The sequence below is a fragment of the Bidens hawaiensis genome, unplaced genomic scaffold (genome assembly GCF_021521415.1).
Source record: "Bidens hawaiensis isolate Kalapana, Puna unplaced genomic scaffold, B.hawaiensis_p1.1 tig00010900_1, whole genome shotgun sequence".
Taxonomy (NCBI): Eukaryota; Viridiplantae; Streptophyta; class Magnoliopsida; order Asterales; family Asteraceae; genus Bidens; species Bidens hawaiensis.
In genome coordinates this window covers 553,237-570,478 of record NW_027491843.1, presented here as the reverse complement: position 1 = coordinate 570,478, position 17,242 = coordinate 553,237, and the positions used below count along the sequence as shown (strand labels likewise).

At 35.5% G+C, this 17,242-nt stretch overlaps 1 pseudogene across 1 annotated transcript; it reads left to right on the top strand.

Moving 5' to 3' along the window:
• The first annotated feature begins 14,238 nt into the window (after positions 1 to 14,238).
• LOC143536735 (mitochondrial-processing peptidase subunit alpha-like) lies at positions 14,239 to 16,319 on the top strand (annotated as a pseudogene). The gene is made up of 10 exons (XR_013135932.1): positions 14,239 to 14,515; positions 14,583 to 14,750; positions 14,851 to 15,018; positions 15,100 to 15,247; positions 15,347 to 15,444; positions 15,528 to 15,606; positions 15,681 to 15,744; positions 15,817 to 15,866; positions 15,945 to 16,057; positions 16,140 to 16,319. The product of XR_013135932.1 is annotated as a mitochondrial-processing peptidase subunit alpha-like (transcript).
• The last annotated feature ends 923 nt before the right edge of the window (positions 16,320 to 17,242 follow it).

The following is a 17,242-nucleotide window of genomic DNA, read 5'->3' as shown; positions in this document are numbered from 1 at the left end:
CCGAACATTTTATTTTTCCTCGGGATATCATAAAATTCTTTGCACTTTTCTGAGGATTTAGATATGAATCTGTTGAGTGCCGCTATCCTGCCAGTCAGCCTATGAACATCCTTGACTGATGTTGGGGATTTCAGATTCAGGATAGTTTGTATCTGCTCTGGATTCGCCTCTATCCCCCTTTTGGTGACCATGTATCCCACGAATTTGCCAGCCTTCACTCCGAAATGGCACTTTTCAGGGTTCAGCTTCATGTTATATTTGTCGAGGATATCAAATGCAGTCTTGAGATCCTGGAGGTGATCCTCAGCTTTCTTGGACTTCACCACCATATCATCGATATAAACTTCCATCGTGTCCCCCAGTTTCTCTTTGAACATCATGTTAACTAACCTCTGATAGGTTGCACCTGCATTTCTAAGTCCAAAGGGCATAGCAATATAACAATAAATATCTGTGGGAGTTATAAAGCCCTTGTCTCCTTGATCTGAGGGCTCCATTTGGATTTGCTGAAATCCTGAGGATGCATCCATAAATGTCAGCATTTTGTGGCCAGCTGTAGCGTCTTCCATTGAGTCTATGTGTGGTAGAGGGAATGGATCCTTAGGGCAGGCCTTATTTAAGTCTGTGAAATCCACACAAACTCTCCATTTTCCATTCTTTTTCTGTACAACCACCACATTTGCTAACCATCGGGGATATTGAACTTCCCTGATCATATTTGCCTTCAAGAGTCTTTCAACTTCTTCTTGGATGATTATGTTTCTCTCATGTGCAAACTTTCTTCTTTTTTGATGGATTGGCTTGAAAGAATTATCAATTTCAAGTTTATGTGTTAAAATATCTTTGGAAATACCTGTCATATCTTCATGTTTCAATGCAAATGTTGACAGCCTCGACTTGAGGAAATCGAGCAACTTCGACTCAATATCCTCAGGAATGCTCGTTCCTATCAGCACTTTGACTTCAGGATCCTCGGGATAAGGAAGTACTTCTTTAATTTCTTGTTCCCTGTCCTCCATTACGTTTCGTGCTGGCTTCTGTAATTGCTACGCCTGCTGGGATTTTGCAGTATACTTCACAGAAGAGGTGTAGCAATTCTTTGCATCTTGTTGATCGCTGATGATTTTGATAACTCCCCATGGACTTGAGAGTTTCACACATTGGTGATAAGTAGAGGGGACTTCTTCCATGTCGTGTATCCAGGGCCTGCCAAATATAATATTGCAACAAGACAAACAGTCAATAACACAAAATTTTTGCATTCTATTTACCCCTTCGACATATACTGGGAGCTTAATATCCCCAATAGTATTCTTAGTTTCTCCACTGAATCCAACCAATACCGAGGAACTGAGGATAATCTCATCCTCAGGAATATTCATCTTCTTCAGCACATCTAGTTGAATAATGTTGACAGAGCTTCCACCATCTATGAGAATCCTGCGCACATAATGGTTAGCCACATATAATGTTATTACCAAACTATCATGATGAGGATCCTGAATATTGACTCTATTGCTTTCATCAAAGGATATGGTCTTTGCTTGAGTGAGGATGGATGTCTTTGTTGGTCTGTCAACCACTTCTAACTTTCTTTGGTCAACATTTCTTTTTGCAACAGAATACGAGGTTCCACAGATATCTGATCCTCCGGAAATGAACGGGATTGTTTTTTCATCCGTTGGTGGAGGAGTCGGCTTTTCAGGAACTTTTTCAGGATTTTGCTCTATTCCCTTTTTCCTGCCAAGTAGCTCTTTCAAGTGGCCCTTGCTAAGAAGATAGTTGATCTCCCTTCTGAGTGCAATGAAATCATCAGTCAAGTGCCCAAAGTCTTCGTGGAAGGCACACGACTTTGATTTGTCTTTCCAGGCTCCTTGTTTTTCCATCTTCTTTGGCCACCTGGCTTTCTCACCTAAATCCTGCATGGCACACATTAATCCACCAATATCAACAGAAAAACAATATTCAGAGACCTTTGGATATTCTTCATCATCTTCATCATCTACTGCATTAATCCTGGGGTTATCAGGTTTATAGTAAGGTTTTGATCGATATGATTTTCCCGGGGATTCGGCTTTCTTGTTCGTCTGATCATACTTTGGGATATCGATCTTTTTAAAGTTTTTCTTATTGTCTTCTACCCTGATAAACCTCAGAGCTCTGATTCTTGCTTCATCTAACGACCTGCATGGTGTCATAACAAGATCATCATAGAAAGAGGAGTTTTTCTCTAACCCCAACTTAAGAGCTGTTTTGGATAAAAATTGACTAAGGATAATATATCCAAATTTGTTTAGTGAGGTGTAGTGCTAACACGACAATAGCGAGTATATAATCGTAATCTTGATGAACACAATTATTTTATCACGAGGGAAAAAACCCTTGATTATGATAATCTTACTTCGGTCAAAAACTAGCAAGGTAATTTTTGGTCGAATTGCTTCGGTCAAAGATTAACAATGTAATCTTTGGTCGGATGGTACGTGATTATTATAACCTCCGGCACAAAAAACCCTCGGACGGTGAAAACTATCACCGTCAAGTTTATTAATGGTAAAAGGTGGTTACAAGTGTTGTGGAGTTTATGATCGATGTTACAAAATAAGCTAGTGAGTAGAGAGAGTGATTGCTTTTGCTCTAGGGTACGTGTGTGTACAAGTGTCTTCTAATCGATCATAACTCGATAATTATATAGAAAATATCATTAATAACAATTCATAATAATCCGCAAGTCCTCCACTAGCCGCTCCCATTACTTTGACCACATGCCATAAGAGTCCAGTAGCGTAATAAGTGGAAGAACAAGTCTAAGAGCCGTTGTTGACAATTAAACATCAATCTTCACACGAAGTCGTCCTTTACTAGCTAAGTTCAATGACGATCCTGGATCCATACTCCCGCTAGAGAATACTCCATGAGGATAATTGATGCAAGCAAGCCTTAAAATTGTTATACCTGTCTAACACATCACCATACTAAACGCAATCATTAGTAAACAAATAATACCGAGGATCATTGATCCTTTATAACATGTTACATATCTCAAGGATATTCTATCCATAAGATAGTTAAGGATTAAGGATCCTCAGCATAAAATTCATGCCCTAACAAGAGCTTCCACTGCCGAAGCAGGATTTAGATTTGGAATCTCCAATGATTCCTTGCTAAACCTGGTAATAAAATCTCCCAAGGATTCCCCAGGATTCTGGGTAACCCTATAAAGATCACCTGTCATATTCTCAAACGTTGTACAGCAAGAAAACTGGTTATTAAATAAGTTAACTAAATGAGAAAAGGAGGTGATAGTATTAGGAGGAATACTCAATAGCCATTTCATGGCTGCTCCAGTCAAGGTAGACCCAAACCCCTTGCAAAGACACGCTTCCTTGATTTCCATAGGGATTGGGTTGATCTCCATACGCTCTCTATACTGTGCAACATGTTCCTCGGGGTCCGTCGAACCATCATATAGCTTCATATTTGGGGTTTGAAACCGTTTTGGGATCTGTACATCACCAATTGATGGTAAAAATCGGGATACTCTGTGACTATCAGTGGGAACTTCAGCTATGGGACGGATTACACAATGAACATTTGATATCATGTCCTTGAGCTTCTGTAATTCTCGGGCTAAACTTGAACTTATGCCAGCATCCTGCAAAAATCCTTGATTAGCATTAAAAGGAATTGTATTAAAAGTGTTACCCTGATTAATATTCTGAGGAGCGGTCTGGGTGTTAGCCTGCATCGTGATAAAGTCTCCCTGGTGCACCTCAGAGGACCTTGCAAACTGATGAGTCTAAGCAAATGGCTGCTGAGGATTGAAGGACCCTGATGGAGGCACTCCTGAGAATCCTACTTGTTGCTGAAATCCTGAGGATAGCGCCTGCTGATAAAGACCTAAGGATCCCGTCTGGTGGGACAATCCTGAGGATCCAGACTGTTGGAATGATCCTGAGAGTCCTCCCTGCTGCGACAATCCTGAGGATAACGCCTGCTGATAAAGACCTGAGGATCTTGACTGATGGAACAATCCTCAGGATCCCGTCTGATGGAACAATCCTGAGGATCCAGACTGTTGGAAAGATGAGGATCTAGGATTGTACGCCATGGCCGACTCCGGACGCACAAATCCTGAAGATCCTTGATGAACATAAAATTATACATCTTTTCGGCATCATATAATCTCTAAAAACTGCAATTTCTATTAAATAACATAGCATAAAAGACTACTTATCATAATAAAATGTAATTTCAGGTAAAACCAAGCCCCAAACAAAGAAACAAGCGAAAAGACAAAGAAAAACAGAAGAAAACACAAGAAAAACAGAAGAAAACACAAGAAAAACAAAGAAACACGCCCATGCCTCAAGAAACACGCCCCCATGCTTCTGAACACCAGAAAAGACAAAAAGAATTAGCACATTTCAATAAAAAGCACGGGGCCGTGCCTCTCAACCACGGGGTTGTGGTCACCTTTCAGAAAAGACAAAAAGAATTAGCACATGTCATAAAAAGACACGGGACCGTGCCTCAGGAAACACGGGGTCGTGGTGAGTCATCATGTACGATCTGACAACATGCAACTGGGACACGTAGACACGATGCCGCGCTTAATAAAGCACGGGGCCGTGCTTTTCTCTCCAGACAGCCTATAAATAGTGGCTCTTGTGCCATTTGAAGAGTGTGCCTTGAAAAGAATTCTATCCGGTTCTCTCTTATAAAAACACACACTAACAGTCACATAGAATATTTAGTGAAGAGTTTGAAGGCTTGGAGGTCATCACCATCAACCATTATCATCATCCATCATCATCATCATTAAGAAGGAAGATTCATCTACATTTTGTTAGATCATTCCAAGTTTAATAATGTATTTGCTATCATCATTCATCTTAATGTTTATCATCATGTTCATTATGAGCTAAACTTCTTTTACCATCTAAAATCTATGAAGAAGCTTTGCTTTACTTGATAATTATATAAAACATGTGGTGTAGTCTAGTAAAGTACATGGTTATATTACAATTATCTTTTGATGAGAAATGTTTCACCATCTTAAATCACTAATTCAAAGTTGGTGGTTGTCAATTCTATTGGAAACCGTTCATGATCGATTCATGTTCTTGAAAGATAGAAATACTTTGATACACTATCGAAACAGGGATCCTTATATTGTACTTAGAAATGATGAGATATAAGTTATGACGTATTTCTCTAAGTCTTGGTAATCCGAAGTGGCTTTGCCTAGGATATCATGCTAGTTAAAGAAATCATATGTTAATGGAATGTGTAATTATAACCTACTTAAATCAACCAAGGGGAGGTTGTGTGAGTTAACTACAACCACCCGAAGTTGTTAGAATTGGTATTTGAGAAATCGAAGTCAATCCTAATCTTTCTACTTTACGAAACTACTTGCCAACTTAAATTGACATTATTGAGGTGACATGACATTAGGAAAGGATGGACTTTAAAATGCGCATGTTACCTAAGTCTTGGTAATCCGAAGTGGCTTTGCCTAGGATATCATGCTAGTTAAAGAAATCATATGTTAATGGAATGTGTAATTATAACCTACTTAAATCAACCAAGGGGAGGTTGTGTGAGTTAACTACAACCACCCGAAGTTGTTAGAATTGGTATTTGAGAAATCGAAGTCAATCCTAATCTTTCTACTTTACGAAACTACTTGCCAACTTAAATTGACATCATTGAGGTGACATGACATTAGGAAAGGATGGACTTTAAAATGCGCATGTTACCTCCTTAGTGCCAAAGAGGCTCACTTAAGGCTTAAGGAGCTATCTATCATATATTGCTACGGCAAGTTTACCACATGTTTAAATATTAATTATCAATGCTAAAATGGAGTGAATTCTTGATCCTAGATGGTAACCTTCGCATAATTGAACAACTCGTTTAAAATCTCTCATCTTGGTCACCTATATATTATATATACGTATTTATATTTTATAAAAAGTTCGAAAATTAACCTCAAAATGATTAAAACCTCCGATTAAAGTAAAACAACGATTTATTACTAGAAACATTTGTGTCCACGGATCGATACTTGGTTCTTATCAATACTATTCTACATATACGATATGTACACTTGCCTATTTTGTGTGTGTTTAGTCTTTGTGAAATCACTTTTATAAATTTAAAACACTATCTTGTACAAAAGCAAATCATTCAACCTCTTATATTTTATACCACTAGCACTCACGTACGTCAATCCTGAAGGAGTGAAACCCAGAAATCTTGGGATTAGTGGTATAAACTCTTCCACCGGCTTTTTGGTCTTCCTGAAATCTTCCAGTTCCTTCACAAGCATTTGGTTGGTCTTGTTCTAGTGATCCATCTGTTCCTGTAACCGTCTATACAGAGACATAAGGTCGTTGTTGGACACCATAATGGGATCCTGGGGAGACGTCCTCGCTCCTGAGAACACGGGAGTAGCAGCTTTCTTCTGAGTGTTGTCCGGTTTCTTCGGAATAACACCAGCAGAAGGAGGAGGCATAGAAGGCCTCACGGAGGAGTCTGAAGCTGCGGCAGAAGAAGAAATATTCTTTGGTTGGGAAGACATGTTGTGGATATTGAAAGTAGGGTTTAGTTTGAGGGTTGATAATGATCAAAGCACCGTTTGCCCCACGGTGGGCGCCAAATTGTTTCGTCAAAAATTAACAAAGTAACTTTTGATCAAATTAGTACGTGAGGTAGAGTGCTTGATTGTAAAATGAGTGAACACAACGATTTGATTACGAGGGAAAAATCCCTTGATTGTGAGAATCTCCGGCACAAAAAACCCCCGGACGGTGAAAACTATCACCGTCAATTTTAATAACAAAAATGTGGTTACAAGTGGTGGAGCTGATAGTAAATCGGATGCTAAGTGTTACAATGAATGCTAGTAGCTGAAGCAGTGAAGTGTGTGTTCTAGTCGTATCTATCAGCTCGTTTAAATAAGAAAAAGTTACAACAGAAATTCCGAGAAATCCGGGATAAACCCTAGACTTAGTCCTCCACTATTCGTTGCTGCCCACGTTCAAGTTTGACGAAGTTTCAGCAGTAGCCGTTGTAAATCCACGTTCATATTAACATATTAAACACGTTATCTTATCTGCAAAACAATCAAATATAATAAAGGACAATTGAATTAGTCAAACATAATCCTCAGAATATTTGCATCGGCAGGATAGGTCGTAATCCTTAAATCGTGATCAATCCCGAGGATAAAAAATCTGCCCCCAACACAAACATACATAAACGGACACAAATGAACGCATTTAAATGAACACAAATAAACAAAATATAAACATATTATGGTGATATAATTTCTAAATGCAAATAATATTTAATAATTTTCTATTAATATGTAAACGAACATGAACGAACGTAAACAAGCTTAAATGAACGATCATGAACGAGTGTTCACGAACATAGATGAACGTGTGAAAGATTTGTTCATGTTCGTGCGCTTATTTTAAAAGAATTTCCAGTCTGACGGTTCATGAACAAGCAAAATAATTAACTTCTCTATAAAACTTTCAGTGTTGACTTTTAGTGTTTATTTCACATTTTCATTATTGTATTTGAAGTATCATCACTAATCGGGTTATTTGGGTTAACCCGAAACCCGATTTTTTTTCAAAAATGAACCCGAAATTCGACCCTATTAGCAATTCGGGTTATTCGGGTCAACCCGAATAACCCGATTAATACTTTTTGACCCTATTTAACCCGGCCCTAATTAGCTTATTCGGGTTCGGGTCGGGTCGGGTTAATCGGGTTCGGGTATTTTGGACACCCCTATTGTGTACCATGACATTTTTATATTTTATAAGCCACTAGTTTTTACCCCCCCGTATTACGGGGGCTATGTTACGTTACTCGTTTTTAATATTTATATATTTTTTGGGTTTAATTTTATTTATTGTAATGAAATTTATAATATACTTAGAGTTTGATGATAAAAAGGTTTCACAAATAACTAAGATGTTATTTAAAAGTTATCTGGGTTTGGTAAGACCCAAGACCCGCTTATTTTTTTACTATAAAATTGTTTCTTAATTATAAAGAATATTTAAAAAAATCATATAATAATTTTTAGTATACCATATTTTATAGGATTTTCACATAATAATTTGCTGAGAATAATTTTTAATTTAATGAGATCTTATAACCCGTTTAAGGAATTTCTGGGTTTGGTAAGACTCATACCCGTGAATTCGGGTCAAATGCTTGAGAAGACTCCATTTAAAAATCAAGCAAATCTGATAACTCCAAAAAAAAGGGGGCGACCACATCGCGACACGTAGGATTTTTATGTTTTCGTTTATATATATTATAGATTTAACATACAAACTAAGCACCTCCTAAGGAAGGGGGGCACATATACTTCTTCGCATGTACCTAGGGGTAGTGAGGGAACATTATCGTCACCCTTGAGGGTACTTTGAAAGGATGATGAAGTCGGGGACTATCATGTATGAGAGGAGAGCAAAGATATACTTTTTATAATATTATTAATTAATCTCAATTTTCGTTTCATGTATTCTATGTGATTATTTCTATGCAAATATACTTTTTACCACCCTTGTAGTATTGCATACTCATTTAAAACATTTATAACCAAGATCAAATATTCATGCACATGTCCCATGTAATTTATTTGAATTATTATTTAACTACTACTACTACTTTTATTATTATTTTTATTTTTATTATAATCATCTTTTCATGTGTTACTTAACTAATAAAAACTAATGAATGTTTTTAATAGTTAAACCTTTTGAAAACCCCATTAAACTATTTTTAATTTGTGTTTTAATTATATTAAACATGATTTAATTTCTTAAATTCGATAAAACATAGCCACTCTAAAATTTCACTATAAAACGATGACTAATCCTCCATCTTTTTCACACCTTAATACATTCTTTTCTTAAGCTTAAGAGCACTAACAAATAAGTTTTTACCATTTCATGCATTTTATAGCTTTCATTTTTATTTTACTTGGAATGTGCATATTTGTTCATAAGTTTTTCTTCATGAGCCTGCTATTTTTATCATAAAAATCTTATATTTTGGTTTTAAGAATCATTATAATTATAGATATCTAAGATAAACACTTTGATTTTTCTAAATCTTGGATCAAACCTAGTTATTTTGCAAGAACAAACATGAATATATATTTATCTAAATCTTATGATCCAGTTATCATCATAAACTTATAAACTTTTTTTTAAATAATATGATCTATAAAAATTTCTTTTATTTAAATATACCTTATAATCGAAATAACATACTTCATATCTTTAAATTAATAATTGAGTAAATTAATTATTGTTTTTTTATTTCAACATAAAAAATATTTATAATTTTTTAAAAGAATTCATGCAAAACAATTAAGTTAATTAATTAGAAATTAAATAATCATGTTACTAGAATAAAAAAGCGTTTAATCATAAATTGATATTAATATTGTTATTTATTCTTATATTAATAAGTTATAATTATTTATCTACAAAGCATTCTTCAACTAATAAACATTAAATGATTTATATAAACTTTAATTCATTTTTGTTAAACTCGTTATAAATAATAAAAATATCTTGAAGTCCCCGTTTGCATAAGCTAATGAAATATATATTAAAATAATGCCTAATTCCTAAAACTAATATTATTTAACATCTGTAATCCCGATAGTTAGTCTTTAAATTTTGTAGTTCCTTTTTAATTATGGTTTGTGAGGTTCGATCGTTTCAATTTCCTTAAGCGCGCTTTCGGTTGTTATCTCAAATTTAACTTCAATTTCAATGTGAGTTTCTCACACCTTTTTTACGCTTTTACTTTTGGGGGTATCATACATATCCTATTCAAATACTTAGTTTTACTTCGCTTCGTATATTCAAACTACAATTCGTTATCATGGACTTGTGTGTTTATTTGCTTACTTGCTCAAAGATTACGTTCTCATGGTTTCCTTATTAAATATGATCATGCGCCCCCTTTGCACTCAGGACCTCGATGTTATGAGTGGAAAAGGGACCCCCGATCCGAGTACATTGGTTGTTATCAATTGAAAAAGACATTGCTTACGTTATTATTATACTAAGTTTCATGGAATTGTATGATTTTTACGTATTTATATCAAAACTTGTGTGACTCACCAACTGTTCAATTAGTTGACTTTATTTTATACGTATGCTACATGTACACTTATTAGATGATGAAATGACGAAGACATTAGAACTTAAGGTAATTTAATAAATGGACAAGTTGTTAAATTGTTCTTGTATTTTCCTTGTACTTCTTGTTACAAACTTGTGTACTTGACATTTAAATTAATTAATGATAATATTGTCACTTAATAGTGTTACATGTGTTTTGAGCAATCTGCACTTCACTCAGGCATTTCCGCTTAAGCCACGGTGATACAAACTATAGCTTAAAAGCTTAGATAACCCATATAGGTGCCTACCAAACCAGATCGCATGACATCTAAAACGCCGTTAGTCCGTTACCCCGAAACACTCATGTTGCTCGTAGGTTGTTTGATTAGTATGGAGCAAAATATATACCTTTGAATTATGTGTTTTTATTTTATAACCAACTCAGCTGTTATTTTAAAAATTTTGTAATTTTAAAGTAATTCTAAAATAACCTGTACGAGGCAAATAGCCTCTATACGAGTCAAATAGCTCCATACGGCTCGTATAGGGGCTATACGGTACAAGGGAACAAGATCTGACACTCGTTGACAGAAAAGGACGTAACTTTTACCTATATGACTCATATAGCCCCTATAAGAGTCGTATAGGTTCTCCTGATATTTAAATAACCTACCTGGTGTGTGTATAACCCAAGCCTATTTAAAATAATGATATGTTACCTTTAAATTTGTAAAATTCAAATACTCATTTTCAAATTGGAACGAGTTTTATAGATCATCTTGCAACTTTAAATCTATCTTGATTCGGACGAGGAGTAATATTTTTATTTATTTATATATGTTTTCAACTTTTTATGTTATTTTTATTTTGAAATTGGTAAAATCTTTATTTTCACTTTGAATGAAAATTCATTTGTATTTGTTTTAAATTTTTATGTAGAAGTAATTTTTTAATTAAAATATAAATTTTTTAAAGACGATTGAAAGAACCAATGTTTTCAGACCCGGCCCGGGCGTTGACCCGGACGTCTTACCGGTCAAAGGTCGGACCGACCTGGGAGGGCGGACCGGTGTTTGACCCGGATGACGTCATAAATAATTAAATATATATATATAATTCATATACATATAAAAATTAATAATAACAAAAAATAATAATAATAATAAACTTTAATATTTATTTATGTTTCATACATTGTTTTTTTAATATATATGATATATATTTGATCAACAAAAACATCAATGAAGATTGGTTGGTTGACTCATGGGTAATTATTAAAGTTTCTGTCTAGGAAATGACCCAAGTTTGAATCCCACCATACACATTTCATTTTAGATTTAATAAAAAATGGGTTTTACCGGTCGACCCGCCGGGTCACCGGGTCCGGGCCGACCGCCACCCGCCAAACCCGGCCGGGTTTTTCGAAAACGGGTCAAATGCCTCACCCGGCCCGGTTCTGAGACCGGGTCCCGGTCGGACCGGTCCTACCGGACGCGCCGGGCAGGGTTTCAAAACAGTGGAAAGAATTGATGTCAACGCTTAAGATAATTTAGGATAAAACTTAGATAACATTACATGATTGATTGTATCTTAGGATAATTTTTTAATTGAAGGAAGCACTCTCTCTCTAAAAGAAAATAACTCATATTTAAGTTTTAACTTAGTTTCATTTTAAATAATCATTATACTTTCTTTAGTTTTCCTTTTATTTTCAATATAGTAGATAATCAATATACCGTGTCTTCAAAAAAATCGTATACATTAATTACGTGTCATTATACTTTTACGTATCAAGATGAATATTGTGTTTATGAAAATGGCCCCAACTTTAGAATCTGTTTTATACCCCCAAGTTAAATCACTCATGTATTAAAAATGCAATTTAAATAACCGAATGTCTCATGTATACTTTATATAAATTTTGTATACGTTTTGTGATCATTATTGATGCCTTGCATAACGACCTACAATCTTTGTTATAAGTTTGGAATTTTGATGGTTTTGTGGTTGTAACATGTTGACTTCGGAGTTCTGATGGCTTGTATACCTTTTGTCATCTAAAAAAGTATGACACGACTCCATTAATGAAATATGAAGCCATAATAAACCAAGGTTAAAACTTAAGTTATATTATTACTTTGAGTAACGTGTTTGTTTAAATTTTAGTGATGTAACAACTTAAACCTTATGATGTCTTTCATAATGATCTTATTCTCTATGTTGACATTACCAAAGCAGTATGTTTTAGAGTAAACTACAATTTTCGTCCATGTCATTTGGTAATTTTTGTCACTTTCATTCATTTTTCTTCGTTGTTACAATGAAGTTTTGTTTTCTTGACATTTCAATCCAACTCATTTTCATCACTTTCATTCATTTTACTTCATTTTTAAAGTTTGATTTGAAAAACTTAAATCAAGATAGAGTTATTAAATTCAACGATGATCTTTTATCAGTTGACTTGAACGATAGAAGTCATATGATCTATAAATATTTATTGACTTAAAACCATGATGAGTTTAGTAAGATGATGCATGCGTGATCTCCACCCATTTAAAAAAGTCTTAATGGAGTTTAGCAAAGCCCACGGGCAACTTGTTACTTTGAGGTCACAACACACGGGGATCACCTAAAAGTTCCACAATTATTGTTTTCTAATTTACGTTATATACCCTAAAGGTTTGAGCATATTGCAAATGTATCAAACATCTTCTAGAAAACACAAAGATACCCGATTTATGTGATTTTTACATCATTGAAACAGTTGAGGAGATAATCAATCACACGTAGTTTCTTCCATTTGAGGCTGTAAAACGCCATGAAAAGGTCGATAAAACTTCAAAGACGTCTAAACCAAAAGCCTCGAGCTCACCTTTCGACGCTTAAGTCAATCAAAAATCATCATTACGAACAACATGCGAGTATAATGAGAGGACAAATTTTTAGAAATGGGAAAAATGAAAGGGATAAAATGGTTTATAGGAGAGAGATTTTTTTTTGTATTTTCAGGTGTTCCGCCATTTGAAATGGCGGAACCCACACTGGTTGTAGAGCGTGTCAGGACTTGTCTGGTGAGCTGGAGGTTTTTCTGGTGTTCCACCATTTCAAATGGCGGAAGTCACTTATTTTCCACGTGTTCCAATATTTGAAATGACGGTACACCACTTTTACAGTTTTAACCCTTTATAGCTTGCCTCTATACATTTGTTGCACTTCCGCCATTTCAAATGGCGGAAGTGACTCGAAACAAAAACCCGGAACCAGATTTTTACTACTTGAACCCGTACTCGACCCTACCCGTAGTGAACTGATATGGTATGCATTTCTGTACAAAACATATACTAAGAACCGGTACACGGTAATACTCGAAAACAGGAACCGATTTTTTCCAATAACCGAAACTGGGTTTTTCAAATACCCGATCTATACTTGAAATTTTTGAAAAATACTTTAAAATACCTATAAAATACCCCAAAAAGAGCAGCCCTTTATTAAACCTAATATATACCATACCCAGAAAAAAGCCCGAAAAAACCCAAAAAACACGGAAATAGTTTTTTTTTTTATTTTATTTTTCAATACACGGAAATATGGTGCATATGGATGGTTTTTAGATACGATCCCCCGATTATACTCGAACTCAGTTACATACTCTCTCTCATTCTTCATTCACTCGTCATGTACCGAGCAGCTGCATCCAGAATCAGAACCCCCCTCATGGTCAGTCTGTTCTGTAGTAGTAAATATCTTTGTAATCATTGCTTTGCTTTGTAAATATAACCTACCTACCTACATGAACATAATATTCCTAAATAAAACAGGAGCCTGACTAGGTTTGCCAGTTCAAGCTCGGTTGTTGCCAAGTCATCGTCCGGCGGTATCTTTAGCTGGCTTACCACCCACTTAACGGCATTCAACTCCCACCTCCTTTGCCCGACTACTCTCCCTAACGGACTCAGAATCGCCTCCGAAGTAAACACTTTGTTACTTCTGCTAAATAAAATGTGATCACAACTTTATTATAATTGTTGGCATTATGTATTTGGACAACAGGGCCCTGCAGCTTCCATTGGATTTTATATCGATTCTGGATCGATTTACGAAACGCCATTTTCGTTAGGGGCTACGCATATTCTAGAACGTATGGCGTTCAAAAGCACCGCTAACAGAAGCCACTTGCGTCTTGTGAGGGAAGTGGAGGCTATTGGGCTTCTCGTGAAAGAGATTATATGAGTTACACGTTTGATGCGCTCAAGACTTACGTTCCGCAAATGGTGGAGTTACTTGTTGACGCTGTAAGGAATCAGGTTTTCTTGGATTGGGAGGTCAAAGAGCAGGTAACCTTTATAGCTTTTTATCGTTTTGATGAAAATAATGTTATGAACTTGAAATATTGATTTGCAGATTGCGAAAGTGAAAGCTGAGATTAGTGAATATGCCAACAATCCGGAAACGTTGCTCTTAGAAGCTATTCATTCGGCTGGATATCAGGGAGCGTTAGCGAATCCTCTTATTGCTTCGGAAGACTCACTTGATAGATTAGATAGCACCATATTGGAACAATTTGTAGCTGTTAGTTTTTTTTTTTTTTAATTTTTACCATAAGTTATATTGTTGTGTATATGTGGAACACTTAAGTGTTTCTAAAGATTTTCATGTTTGATAACTGCAGGAAAACTATACTGCGCCTCGGATTGTACTGGCCGCATCGGGAGTTGAACATGAGGAACTGTTGAAATATGCAGAGCCTCTTCTCTCTGATATGCCAGGTGGCGGTCAAGTTGAGGAGCCAAGGTCGCTTTATGTTGGTGGTGATCATCGAGTTAGCGCTGATACAGGGGTATGTTTGTAAATTGTCTTTCAAATTAACTTTCCGTTAAATTTTTGTTCTCTCGTTCTAATGCAATTCTGACTTGATCAGATGACTACTTTTGCCCTTGCATATGGACTTCCCAGTGGCTGGCTTGATGCGAAGGAGGCCATGACTTTGACAGTTATTCAGATGCTAATGGGAGGCGGTGGATCTTTTTCAGCTGGCGGTCCGGGGAAAGGGATGTACTCACGGCTTTGTAAGTTGTACTTTTGTGTAGTTGAGATAATCATGCGTTATTATTTAAAAGACGGTTGATTAAAGTCTCATTCTTGATTGCGATTGTTATGATGATTAGATGTCCGTATCTTGAATGACCATCCAGAAGTGCAGTCGTGTACAGCATTCAACTCTATATACAACAACACGTCTATTTTTGGAATTCAATGCACCACTGTAAGATTATATCTTTAATGGTTTATCAGTTATTTGTTTTGTGTTTAGTTCTAATAAATAATAATATTATCACTTTGTTACAGAGTCCTGAGTTTGCATGTAATGCCATGAATAAAGCTGCTAAAGAGCTTCGGGCACTCGCCACGGATCACGTTATTACAAGTGTTACTTTTTGACACATTTTGTACTAATCTTTCTATGTATTATATGTACTAAAGATGACATCTATTTTTCAGTTAGACGGGAAGAGCTGGAGCGTGCCAAAGAAGCATTGCTATTCTAATGAACTTGGAATCAAGAGTACGTAACATGTCTTATTGTTGATTACTAGATTATTAGGTTTAACGTGTACGGTTTATCTTCATGTTACAGATGATTACTTCAGGAGATATAGGCAGACAATTGTTGACATATGGAGAGAGGTATAGTGTTTAATAATCTTTAAATCGTCCGCTTATTTACCATTATATTAAATCAAATTATCAAAACAATGTGAACAGGCGACCTGTAGAGTATTTCTTGAAAGCTGTAAATGAAGTAACAGGCGAAAAAGTAAAAGCCATGATGGAAAAGCTTATTTCCTCGCCGCTCACAATGGCAACACATGGAGACCGTAAACGTTTTTTCTGGTTTTTATATTAATATGTTGTGTAAAATCTTGGGGTTGCACTTATGTTTAGTTGTTTTTATGGCAGTTACACGAGTACCAAGCTATCGCAGGGTTAGCAGCGCAGTTTCCGATGGTGATTATTTGTATATGTGTTGATTTTGCTTCAAGATTTGGCGGATGGTACTTGTTATTGTTGTTTTTAGACGCTGAATGAATAGTTATTTCGTTGTCATTCATCATTTTTGATGTCTCCTTTTATAATGTATTCGGTTTGGTGGTGATTCTGTCATGGATTTCAAAATGTGTTTCATGTAACGGTTCACGCCCAAAAACACTTGCCCGTGACATAATCTTTTTACATGGATTTCAAAATGTGTTCATGTTAAAGTGTACATACTTATCAAATAAACGTGTTTACTAGCATATAATTAATTAATGCAACACTATTACAACCTTTTGATTGCTTAGAAACAGATTCAAATAAACGTGCTTTACTCGTCGTTAGTTAGTTAGTTAGTTAGTTAGTTAGTTAGTTTCAACAGTTATATAGATCTAGGTGATCGACTTGTATCGTATAAAAGAAATTAAGAAAAAGGTATCCTTTACTTCATTACTTGTAACTTGTAGTTGTAAGTCACGGTTTAGAAACCATTTTGTAATTCGACTCGAGCTTGAAAATGGGCCTACGACGATTCAATCAATGGTAACTCACCGAAGAGGTAACTCATGAAAACTTAGATAATAAGCCTCAGATATGTTGAAAAGTTTATGTTAGTATGAATATCTTAGAATAAATGAACCCATATTCTGCATTGATATTTATGCCAGATTACATCAAAGTTTAAGCGAAATAAAAACGTTAGATGTTCAACTCAGCCTGATTACGTTACACTTATTTATCATTTTATCTTATACGTAGAATTCCTTATTTCGCCCTAAACGTATATGATATGTTACCTTTTGCACCACCTCTACTTAAGCATGCCACCAATGATTATTTTGTGTGAAAAAGATGGAAAACAACATTCGATAATTTTGAGTAGTATAAAAAATAAAATAAAAATGGCACAATTGTTGGAAAAAAGTTCGCCCATTTTGCGATGTTTTCAGATGCACATCGACCCAGACCCCTTGTCAGGTCAAAGTTCGGACCGGTGTTGACCTTGATGATGTCATAAATAATTTAAA